This window comes from Garra rufa, chromosome 24 (assembly GCF_049309525.1).
Source record: "Garra rufa chromosome 24, GarRuf1.0, whole genome shotgun sequence".
NCBI classification, from domain to species: Eukaryota; Metazoa; Chordata; class Actinopteri; order Cypriniformes; family Cyprinidae; genus Garra; species Garra rufa.
Window position 1 is genome coordinate 18459782 of NC_133384.1, and position 13607 is coordinate 18473388.

The 13607-nt window shown below is 37.5% G+C and overlaps 1 protein-coding gene across 1 annotated transcript in view; it reads right to left on the reverse strand.

Annotated features, from left to right (window-relative positions):
* cntnap2a (contactin associated protein 2a) overlaps window positions 1-13607 on the reverse strand; it is a 598272-nt gene that overhangs the window by 466202 nt on the left and 118463 nt on the right. The window lies entirely within an intron of this gene.

A 13607-nucleotide genomic window follows, 5' to 3' on the forward strand; every position in this document is an offset into this window, starting at 1 on the left:
CATTCTGTAACAAACATATTTGTATTATGCTATTGTTTTTGATAGTGTTATACATTTCTTTCAGATATTAACGATGATCACTGCGTTTGTCTTACCGATTGTGGTATCTTCCTGTCAGCAATTAAGTTACAGATTGTCTCTTTTTTTATGAATGTACAATGTTGCCAGATATTGCTACGAAAATCAAGCAATTACAAAAAGAAAGAAAAAGATATCCGAAATAAGTTCAAAGCTTGTGTTTTGTAAATAAAATGAATATATCACTAACACTAACGTTCAACTTTCCACTTTATAAACGTCCCAAAATGTCACACTAAATTGGAAAAACGAGTCAAAAAACACATATAATAGGTGGATCTGGCAACAAACGGAAGCTGCACCCGCGCTCTTACTCAACGCGCTCTCAAGCGCCGTTCACTGCGCTAGCTTCTCGCAGCAACATGAATTGCAAACACTCATGTGAAATGAGGTGGTTTAAACGGCTAAATAATCATTCAGAGAGCTTGACATTTTATTTTTGAATATAAAAAAATGACCTCGGTGACCTCATAGCTGGCTACGGCCGTGTTTAGAACAACACCACATTGTGTAAATGGAAAAAAGCATCAAAGAAATGAATGCAAATCTTAAAGCGTGAACTAAATCAAAATCACTGAAGCAGCATGTTTTTATAAGCACAATTCTACCCAATACTTTTCGAAAGGATGGGGCAATATCAAAGAACAACAGAACGATAATGCAAACACTTGCCAATCTGTGTTGTGCTTGGCATTCTTCCTAGACGACGGTGACTAAAATATGCCCTTTTATCTCAGATGCAGGTTTGAAATGAAATTCAGCGCTGTGAGGGTGAGCAAAGCATTTGTTGGAGGACTGCTCTGGCAGAAACTGACATAAGGCTAATGTTTTCGGTTGCATGGATGGGGGAAGTCAGTGAGGATATGTCCATTAAACTGCCACACTTCAGACTACACTATTAAATGTAATGGCTTCTATCACTGTTGTATGTTCTAGTGAGTTTCTGCTGACTTCAATAGAAATCAATCACAACCTCTCTTGCAGGTTAAGATGTTAAAAGCGCACTCAGATGGTGATGTGGTGAAAATGTGTTCGAATTCTTTAAACTTGATTTTCTCAATCAGTTCTGTCAATAAATGAATCTATAGAGTTGCAAGTGTGAATGAAAAAACCTATTGGCGTAAAGATACAGCACTGGTCTCAAACGGCAATGCATGTGAGTGCTTGAAACGCAAATAATGACTTTACAGGCCACCAGCTGTTATTTAAATTCAATTAAATTGTCTCCTGTGATGGAAAAACAACATGAAACCCAACAGATATTCAGTTTGTACCAATGAAAGCTTTTAAAACTCACATTTTTAATTAAACGAATTGGTCCCACACAGAAATAATTGTGCAATGTCTCCGCGGTATGTGGCTTTTTGTTTTGACCCACTGAATTGTCACAAGCTTTTGACAGAAATGGATTCACTAAATGCAAAAACAGCACCTTGGTGCTTTTAAGAACATGGCAAATATCCGGTACAGTAAACCCATACACTAATTCAACTGTCTTCTACTGACATCCCACTTCATAGCTCAAAACATTTTTTCCACACTGCTAGGATCTTTTTTCTTTGCTATCCGTTTTTCAGCCCCTTCCTGTTTCTTTTATGCTCTGGAACCCGTGACATTACTGCCCTCCCGGCTATTGGTTCACTTTCAATCAAACCTTTGCCTGTGATAAAAATGGAAACAGACAGAATAATCACATTCAGGCGAGGACTGATCCTTAAAAGAAAGTGCTGGCATGTGTGCTCCTTACTACTCCTTACTAGGGAATAACCACAGAGAATAAGAAATAAACAATATAGTAATACTACAGTTGAGGTCAAAAGTTTACATACACCTAGCAGAATCTGCAAAATGTTAATTATTTTACCAAAAAGGTAAAGAGGTAAAAGGTATTTCAAATAAAATACGTTTGCATATAGTCCAAAAAATAGAAAAAAAAGTAGCTAAATTTATAGAAATTACCACATTCAAAAGTTTACCCTTGAATCTTAATGCTGTGTTGTTACCTGAATGATCCACAGATGTGTTTTTTTGTTTAGTGTTAGTTGTTTATGAGTCCCTTGTTTGTCCTGAACAGTTAAACTACCCACTGTTCTTCAGAAAAATCCTTTAGGTCCCACAAATTCTTTGTTTTTTCAGCATTTTTGTGTATTTGAACTCGTTCCAACAATAACTGTATTGTTTTGAGATCCATCTTTTCACACTGAGGGACTGATATGCAATTATTACAGAAGGGTCAAAGCACACTAATGCTTCAGAAGGAAACACAATGCACTAAGAGCTGGGGGTGAAAAATTTTGAACAGAATGAATGTGTACATTTTTCTTATTTTGCCTACATATCATATTTGTTTCATATAGTACTGCCCTTCAGAAGCTACAGAAGATATTTACATGTTTCCCAGTAGACAAAATTAGTTAAATTTATCCTGATCTTCAAATTCAAAAAGTTTTCACCCCCAGCTCTTAATGCATTGTTTTTCCTTCTGAAGCATCGAGCATTTAAACCTTCTGTAATAGTTGCATGAGTCCCTCAGTTGTCCTCAGTGTAAAAAGATGGATCTCAAAATCATACAGTCATTGTTGGAAAGGGTTCAAATACACAAAATTTCTAAAAAAAAAAAAGATCATTCAGGTAACAACACAGTATTAAGAATCAAGTGTATGTAAACTTTTGAATGGGGTCATTTTTATAAATTCAACTATTATTTTCTCTAACAATATGTAAACGTCTTATATGTTAAATATCTTATTCAGGTCTGTACTAAAAAATAACATGCATTTTGTATGATCCCTCTTATTTTGGTAAAATAATTAACATTTTACAGATTCTGCAAGGTGTATGTAAACTTTTGACTTTAACTGTATAAATAAAGACAAAAAATATGAATAAATAAAATGTAAGATATAAAATTAAAAATATGAATAAAATGAAATAAAATAATTGTATAAGTAAATAAAAGAAACAATCAAATAAAATAAACAAATTATTAAAAATTAAATAAAATTAAATAAAAAATATAAAAGTAAAATATACAAAAAAAAAAATAAATAAATTGAAATGATAAATGAGGCAATAGGGGGGAAAAACAGTCTGATTCAATGAAGGAGTAGAAGGCTGTGCTAGATGATTTCTCATGCACTGTGTGTGCATCCATATGCATAAGTGTGTGTGTAACAAAGACAAAGCACGCCCAAGCCAAATAATTCTCCTGGCTTTGCGTCACGCATGAAAACATTTTCTCTGTGTGAAACAAAATAAACCTTTGCCCCCTTGACTGTATCTCCCATATTTATGGTAATTAGAATGCTTAAGAGAAAGTAATAATAGTCCACCATTGCCCCCCATGCTTGCTGAAAGGAAAGAACACAACCCTGAATATTACTTCATGACTGACTGCATTTTATTCCACAAATTAAAGTTTATTTTAAGAGTCAAATAAGGTAAAACATATTTAAAAAGAGTGGCTTAAGGTAATAACTGCACATTTTCACTTTTTAAAGAATATTATGTTCCTGGTTGAGGAAAAACGCCCAAACTTGCCCAAACTAAGACATATTTATACAGTTACAACAGTATAATACCGTTAGGTAAAATGGAAAAAAGGTATCTCTCTCAATACAGAAGACATAATCTCTAGTGAATGAGTCCCTGATGCTGGCAATCCCTCATGAAAAATTCCCACCCATGATAAAGCTCAAATTTACATAAATTTACTGTAGGCAAGATTGTAATAAGATCACACAGGCGCCTTCACACTTGCAGCACAGTGTTGTCATAAACAGCGCTCTTTACATAGCTAAAAAATTCATGAGCTTGCATTATGAATGAATAAGTAGGGCAGGCTATACTGTTAGATATCACAAAAAAATACAGTTCTTCTAAGGTGGACAACAGAGAACTAAACAAAAAAGAAAAAAGGTTGTTTTTTCCTCAAACTCAAACTTCAGTGCATCTTCATCTTCTGCAGTCAAATACAATTTAACGAGCCAGTCAAAGAGGAACATCAAAATACATTAGAAGAAATGAACCTCTAAAGTTCCTGCCAAAATGTACTAGAGGCAAGTGTGAAGACTTCAATAAAATTCTCTGGCTTTTGCCCTCAAACTCATCATCAACTCAGCCTCTGGAGGCTGTATGATATTCTGTCCTGTTCACATACCGAAAAGACAAGAGCCTCAAGAGGTAGAAGCAGCCTGGAGACACGTACCAATATTGCACGGTAGTCACCACACATCTGACAGGTTGATTTGAATACGGTTGTAATGAGATTATTCAGAATGCAGGATGTGTTAAAGCCTCTTAGACACAAAGTCATACTTGCTGGTAATGAAATACTTCTGCACTACTTCTGCCCTACTTCACATACATACATAATACCATACATACATCTATTTTGAATTTGAATATGTTTATAAATAAATAAAGAACACACATATATAATTATAGTTTATATAATTACTGCATAGAGAGAGATAGACTCATACTCATACAACAGTTTGTTCTGGTTTTCTAATCCGATTGGCTGAGAGCCTTTTCCAGCGGTGCGATTTTCCAGTTGTATCAGCGCTCAGTGAGTGTCAAAGGCGAAAGAGCAAACCCACTATAACTTTTTCCCCCTCAAACTTCAATTTATCTTCTGCAATCAAATACAATGTAATCAGGGTTGCCATGTTTACACAACAAAACCCACCCAATTGCTACTCAAAATTAGTCCAATTGCGTTTCAGAGGGGGTCCCCCGGAAAAATCGTGGGGTTTGCATTTCAGGGGCTAAATATCACATTACTGAAGTCGATTCAACCCAGAGACATGAAAAACAACCCACGGCAACAGTGTTAAAGTAACCCAGTTCAGGGGAAAACCGAAGACTTGTCAACACTGAATGCAATGAGCCAGTCTAAGAGGAACATCAAAATACATTCCGAAAAATGAGCCACTAAATTTCCTGTCAAAATACATACTAGAGGAAAATGACTGGCTGAAAGCCTTTTTAGCAGTGTGACATTCCACTAGTATCAGCACTCTAACTGTTTTACTGTTTGTATGACTGCACTTGTTGTCGGATCTATTCTGGCAGCATTTGTCTTGGAAAACGTCAGTGGCAGGAGAATGATCCCACTATAATTTTTTTTCCCTTCATACTTTAATTTATCTTCTGCACTCAAATACAATGTAATCAGGGTTACCATATTTTCACAAGAAAACCTGCCCAATTGCTATTCAAAAAAAGTCCAACTGTGTTTCAGAGGGGTCCCCCTATTAAAAGTTACATTCCAGTTGTAAAATACAAATTTTTTGGCAGGTTTCCCCTGATAGAGTTTGCATTCCAGGGGCTAAATATCAAAATATTGCGGTCTCTTTAACCCGCGGACATGAAAAACAACCCGCAGCAACAGTATTAAAGCAGACCGATTCTGGGGGAAAACTGTGGACACTGAATGTAATGAGCCAGTCTAAGAGAAACATCAAAATACATTTGGAGAAATTAACTTCTAAAGTTCCTGTGAAAACTTGCTAGAGGAATCCAATTGGCTGAGAGCCTTTTCCAGCGGTGCAATTTTCCAGTTGTATCAGCGCTCAGTAAGTGTCAATGACGAAAGAGCAAACCCACTATAATTTTTCCCCCTCAAACTTCAATTTATCTTCAGCAATCAAATACAATGTAATCAGGGTTGCCATGTGTACACAACAAAACCCACCCAATTGCTACTCAAAATTTGTCCAATTGTGTTTCAGAGGGCGTCCCCCAGTAAAAAATTCCAGGGTTTGCATTTCAGGGGTTAAATGTCACATTATTGAAGTCGATTCAACCCAGAGACATGAAAAACAACCCGCAGCAACTGTGTTAAAGTAGCCCAGTTCCGGGGGAAAACCGAAGACTTGTCAACACTGAATGCAATGAGCCAGTCTAAGAGGAACATCAAAATACATTCCGAAAAATGAGCCACTAAATTTCCTGTCAAAATACATACTAGAGGGAACTGACTGGCTGAGAGCCTTTTTAGCAGTGTGACATTTCAGTAGTATCAGCACTCTAACCGTTTTACGGTTTGTATCACTCCACATGTTGTCAGATCTATTCTGGCAGCATTTTTCTCGGAAAAACGTCAGTGACGGAAGAACGAAACCCACTATATATTTTTTTCCCTTCATACTTCAATTCATCTTCTGCACTCAAATACAATGTAATCAGGGTTGCCAGATTTTCACAAGAAAACCCACCCAATTGCTACTCAATGGGTCCCCCATTAAAAGTTACATTCCGGGGATAAAATACTAATTTCCAAGGGCTAAAATTCACATTATTGGGGTTGCTTCAACCTGCGGACATGACAAACAACCCAATTCCACGGGAAGACTGTGGAGTGGTCAACACCGAATGCAATGAGCCAGTCTAAGAGGAACATCAAAATACATTTGGAGAAATGAACCACTAAAGTTCCTACCAAAACATACTAGAGGAATCTAATTGGCTGAGAGCCTTTTCCAGTAGTGCGATATTCCAGTAGCATCAGCACTCAAACCATTTGACCATTTTTATCACTCCACTTTAGTTGGAACTAAACTGGCAGCATTTGTCTCGGAAAGCGTCAGTGGCAGAAGAATGAACCCACTATAATTTTCCCCCCTCAAACTTCAGTTCATCTTCATCTTCTGCAGTTAAATACAATGTAATCAGGGTTGCCAGATTTTCACAAGAAAACCCACCCAATTGCTACTCAATGGGTCCCCCATTAAAAGTTACATTCCGGGGATAAAATACTAATTTCCAAGGGCTAAAAATCACATTATTGGGGTTGCTTCAACCTGCGGACATGACAAACAACCCAATTCCACGGGAAGACTGTGGAGTGGTCAACACCGAATGCAATGAGCCAGTCTAAGAGGAACATCAAAATACATTTGGAGAAATGAACCACTAAAGTTCCTACCAAAACATACTAGAGGAATCTAATTGGCTGAGAGCCTTTTCCAGTAGTGCGATATTCCAGTAGCATCAGCACACAAACCATTTGACCATTTTTATCACTCCACTTTAGTTGGAACTAAACTGGCAGCATTTGTCTCGGAAAGCGTCAGTGGCAGAAGAATGAACCCACTATAATTTTCCCCCCTCAAACTTAAGTTCATCTTCATCTTCTGCAGTTAAATACAATGTAATCAGGGTTGCCAGATTTTCACAAGAAAACCCGCCCAATTGCTACTCAAAACTAACCCAATTGTGTTTCGGAGGGGGTCCCCCAGTAAAAATTGCGTTCCGGGGGTAAAATATATTTTTTTGGCGGGGTTCCCCTGGTAAAATTGGCATTCCAGAGGCTAAATATCACTACATAGGGGTCATTTAAACATGCGGACATGAAAACCAACCCACGGCAACAATGTTTAAAGTAGCCCAATTCCGGGGGAAAATTGCAGACTTGTCAACAATGAATGCAATCAGCCAGTCTAAGAGGAACATCAAAATACATTCTGAGAAATTACACTTTAAAGTTCCAGTCAAAATATACTAGAGCAGGGGTTTTCAAACCTGTCCTGGAGCCTCCCCTGCCCTGCACATTTTGTATGTCTCCCTTATTAGGCACACCCAATTCAGGTCTTGCAGTCTCTACTAATGAGCTGATGATTTGAATCAGGTGTATTAGATGAGAGAGACAAGCAAAATGTGCAGGGCAGGGGAGGCTCCAGGACAGGTTTGAAAACCCCTGTACTAGAGGAATCTAATTGGCTGAGAGCCTTTTCCAGCGATGCGATATTCCAGTAGTATCAGCACTCTAACATTCACCATTTATATCACTCCACTTGTTGTCAGATCTACACTTTCAGCATTTGCCTCAATGAGCGTCAATGGTAGAAGAACGTACCCACTATATACTTCATCTTCTGCAATCAAATACAATGTAATCAGGGTTGCCAGATTTTCACAACAAAACCTGCTCAATTGCTACTCAAAACTAGCCCAATCGTGTTTCGGAGTGGGTCCCCTAGTAAAAATTGCTTTCAGAGGGAAAATAAACACTATTTGGCTGGGTTCCCCTGGTAGAGTTCGCATTCCAGGGGCTAAACATCACATTATTGGGGTCGCTTCAACCCGCGGCAACAGTGTTAAAGTAGCCCAATTCCGGTGGAAACTGCAGACTTGTCAACACTTATTGCAATAAGCCAGTCTAAGAGAAAAATCAAAATACATTCAGAGAAATTAACCACTGAAGTTCTTGCCAAAATACACTAGAGGAATCTGATTACCTGAGAGCCTTTTCCAGCGATGCGATATTCCAGTAGTATCAGCACTCTAACCGTATCACCATTTGTATCACCTCACTCGTTGACGGATCTACACTTGCAACATTTGCCTCAGTGAGTGTCAATGGTAGAAGAATGAACCCATTATAATTTCCCCTCCCTCTAACTTCAATTCAACTTCATCTTCTACACTCAAATACAATGTAATCAGGGTTGCCAGATTTTCACAAGAATTTCTTTTCTCCCTCAAACTTGCATCTTCATCTTCTGTAGTCAAATACAATATAACGAGCTGGTTTATCTCAGTGAGTGTCAATGGCAGAATAAAGAACACACTATATTTTACAATATTATCAAATAGTGTCAAAGTGAAAGTGTCTAATCATATATAAATTCAAAATACCAACTCTGAATTCAACCCATGGCCGAATTACTGCTGTGCTGATATCGAACTGCTACTCTACTTAAAATTTAAATATGTATTAAAATGTATTTTAGGCCTAGCAGTTGATTTCACTGACAATAATGTCATGAACAAACTGGATTAAATTAGATTAAATGTCACCTGCAGTTAAGCATCACATGCATTGATTAGAGACATTCAGCAATCTTTTTAACAGCCTTCTGTTCATTAACTTTCTTGTCAGAGAGCAATTAACAGATTTCAAGTAGCTAAAGAATTGCAGCAAGTCTTTCATCTTCCACACACAACTTGTAATCTTTGAGGCGAGGGTTTGTGCCCTGACATCCAAGCAAAGGACTTAAGCAAGAGCTAGTCCGGATCTTCAGTCATTTCAGTTGCTAGTTTTAATCTATACACATATTAAACCCCACAGCGTGAGATTATGCTTCCCCACTGGCCAAACTCCATGTTATCCCCACTTTAGCTGTCACTTCATGAATGCAATGATCCTCATTGCTAACTAGACTACAGTGAAGGTCTTCTTCCACTGTCATAAGCGACCAAACGCCATAGTCTATTAACCCAAACTATCAAAGTGATTTTTCAAATAATTTGTGTTCGCCCCTGAGTGCACAAATAGAAAGTAAAAGAAATAGAGGGAGCCACTCTGACTGCTTCATAAACATTGTTAAATACAGTTCTAAAGACTCTATCAAGGTCTATCAAGTGTCACATTACTGAAAAAGTAACAGTATTTGCATAAGGTGTGACATTGCTATGAACTTTTCCCATAATGCTGTGCCCTTCCAGCCCTCTCAACACGAAGAATTCAATCCATTCGCTTTGAGGTGGCTTTTCAAAGCACTTCATTGAGACCCTGCGATGCCTCTGTCAAAAGCATTTCAGTATTCATGTATTCTCGGCTGTGGGGAAGTAACTAGTGAAGAAACTGTTAATAAATGGGTCTCGCATAATGGGGAATCCATTTGTTGACTTCTCAGCTTGGGTCAGTACGACAAGGTCAGTGAATGTATTACGGCGAGATGGCAAGGGTGCAGATACAGGCCTCGTGATGGATTGTAAAAACCTGATAGCAAATGCCAACAAAATGCCACGGCTTGAGCTGCCAGCCTTGGCGCAAACAGCAAAGGATTTATTTTGATGCACATGTTTGCCTGGAGAGAGGAACAGGACAAAACAATGAAACCAAGGCCTTTTCTGTCACCGCTTTCCTGTATTTTTGTTAGAGGTGAACAATAGCCTTATTCTCTGCTTTGTGTGCAAGCGTCTTTGCTTATTTAACAGTTCCTTTGTGAAGCAAAAAAGTTTGTCAGTCAAAATCCTTTCGAAAATCTGTTGAACTTCAGCCGGGAATTCCTTAAAATTTAATTGCAGAGCAAGTGAAAATCTCAAGTGAAAAGAACCAGAGAGTCTGTAAAAATCACTTAATTCTCCTGTTCTGATGTATGGTGTGAATCAGCCTTAGATAGAAAATCGGATTAGATTATAGCTCTGTGGAATACTTGAAAGACTAGTTCGCCCAAAAATGAAAATCTGCTAAAAACTAACTCACCCTCAGGCCATCCAAGATGAACATGAGTTTGTTTATATATATATAAAACAAGTAGCTTTTCACTTCACAAGACATTGATTAATGGATTGGCGTTGTGTGAACTCTCATTCTGATGGCACCCATTCACTGCAGAGAATCCAGTGGTCAGCAAGTGATATATATCTATTCTGCTTAAAAAACAAACCCATCTACATCTTTGATGGTGTCAGGGGTGCGTGCAAGACGAGACGAGACTAAAGTCAAAGTAGACAGATTCTTTATGGTGGCATGAGGGTAAGTGAATTTTCCAACCTGATCTCATGACAAAAACGCACCTTTTTCGCATGATACGTAGCGGCATGTACCCTTCGTGACAAATTCGATGTGAAATGTTCACTGAGTGGCGCTAGCGGTGTTCGTTTTTTTCCTGTAACAGATGAACATATATGGTACGTTTTATGTGATGTTGGTTTTGTTCATGTCACCACAGTTCTGACTTGAAATGTCCGTTGAGTGGCGCTTTAACTCTAATGCTCTGTGACATTTTAAAATAACGTACCATCTGCACTACACCTAAACCTACCCGATAGTATGAACAAAAGCAAAATGTGACATAAAAACGCAATCGCAAGCATGCCGTTTTAGTTGTTTTTCGATCTCTCAGTTTTGAACTCTTTCATCGTGAGTCATACCTAAGGATTCCTTATTCTAAATCCAATAAATTTAAATCTAAATTCCCTTCTGGCTGAGCTACCAAGCAAGCTTGTTACATATGGAAAACAAAACATATGGAAATGTAATCATAACTGTGTACGAAAACTTTATGTGCTCGCTGTTTTAACGTCTCTAGTGTTAATTTCTATTGGAAACTGCAGTGATATGTACTTATTAGTACATATTTCGCATCTTGCAAAAAAGTTCCCAAAGGTACATTTTTGTCACGAGACCAGGTACAGAAGAAATGATCAGCAAATTTTCATTTTTGGGTGAATATTCCATCAATGGACTATGTTATCGATGTCCTTACTACCTTTCTGGGACTTGAACGTGTCAGTTGCGTTGCTGTCTATGCAGGGTCAGAAAACTCTCAGATTTTGGTCAATATTGTAATCACGATTATTTAACACGATTATGAGTGGGTACGGAACTTTATATGATTGATAAATTTACAGATAGCAATACGAACGATGAAACAAAAAAAAGATACAAATTAAATTTGTGTAATTAATTGAATGTAAAATAAATCAGCATAGTCTTCACTGTTAGAATTAAACATTCTTTGTTTGTTATAAAAACTACAATAGTCCATCCGTCAAGATCAGTGAGTGATTTTGTCTTTGTCTTTTGTTGTTTGATTAACATTAAGCACAGAGACAGCTGAAGGAACATTACTCGCTTTATGAGCTGTACGGATCCAATATACTGTTACACACATATTTTCATTCTCAACTCTTTACGTTAATTTGAGACATAACTGATGAAGGTTTACACGAATAATCATCAAACGGCGCATTTTGACATATATTTGCATCTATTTGACCGCTTAGGTACGCATCTTAAGCTAAACGTGAAAATCAAGTGCAAGTAAACAAGTGAAAATCTCAAATTCTCCTGTTTGATGTATGGTGTGAATCAGCCTTAGATAGAAAATCAAAAATAGATTACAGCTCTGTGGAATACTTGAAAGAATAGATCGCCCAAAAATGAAATATGCTAAAAACTAACTCACCCTCAGGCCATCCAAGATGAACATGAGTTTGTTTCTCTATATAAAACAAGTAGCTTTTCACTTCACAAGACATTGATTAATGGATTGTTGTCATGTGGACCCCATTCACTGCAGAGAATCCAGTGGTCAGCAAGTGATAAAATACTATTCTGATTAAGAAACAAACCCATCTACATCTTTGATGGCATGAGGGTAAGTGAATTTTCTAACCTGATCTTATGACAAAAACGCACCTTTGTTCACTGAGTGACGCTAACAGTGTTCGGTCTTTTCCTGTAACAGATGAACGTATATATGGTACGTTTTATGTGACGTTGGTTTTGTTTGATTAACATTAAGCACAGAGACGGCCGAAGGAATATTATTTGTGGCCGCTTTAAGAGCTGCACGGATCCAATTATACTGTTTTCATTCTGAAACATTTACGTTAATTTGAGACATCTTAAGCTAAATGTTCACTTTACTTGTCCGTGTTCTGTTCCGTCTATGAAAGGATTCACAGAACAGCGCAAATTCTCTTTCGTGCTTTCAAAAACACGACATCAAATAAACATTAATAAATCAAGCACGTCCCATTTTATGCAAGTCATGTCACATGATTTTATTGATTTGAATGTGAAATTGGGCTTTTATAGAGGAGTGAAAGCGCACAAAAGGGGGCGGAATCAGAAGCAATAATTGTTTTATGTTGATTATTGTATTTTCATAATTGTTTGAAGCCGAAATCGAAATTGAAACTGAATTTTGATTAATTGCACAACCCTAATCCAAAGTATCTTAATTTGTATTGCAAAGATGACCAAAGTCTTACAGGTTTGTCACAACATGAGGGTGAGTAATTAATGACAGAATTTTCATTTTTGGGTGAACTATCTCTTTCATTTGTGTTTTGAACGACATTAGTAAATTATGTTTTTCAGTTTTGGGTGAATTTTCTGTACATTAATACTTTCTGTACATTTATGGCAAGAATAAGACTGTAGTAGTCAAGTTTTACATTTTATAATCTTAAAGCTATTTTAACACATCTCCCTCAAACTCAGCTTAGAAAAGCCCATGTGGAGTCTTAGCCTACACCTTTCCAGATTACACAAAGAAAAATAGTGTATCCCACAACAGACGCAAAACCCCGGCTTTATTTGAGAGGATCATTAAACCGAAATGCGTCTGTAACCAAAAAAGACAGCAGGTTTATAGCCTAAAGGCTATGGCTCTCTAACTCACTTGCATAAGAAATATCCTGGCAGCCAAAATGGCAGGATGTTAATGCCAGTCACAGTGCCAGCTGGATCAGCACTAAAGGATCTTATCTGCTGAGACCATCAGCACACAAGTGTTATTCAATAACACTGAGGAAATAATGTCAGGTGTTAAAAGACCTGCCAATGTACTCAAAGCATACAGTTCAGTGGCTGAAGATGACTCCAAGAGTTTTGTCCTCTAATTCAACCCTTCTTTTTCATTATCTTAAGTATCATCTGAAGTATGGATCATTGAGAGCAAACTACAGCAATTTTTAGTTAGCTTCAGCTGACTTCACACAGAAAGTACATCACTGGCATTAACAAGCCAGTGGCTGGATGAAGTTTGTGCCGTAGATTCGCA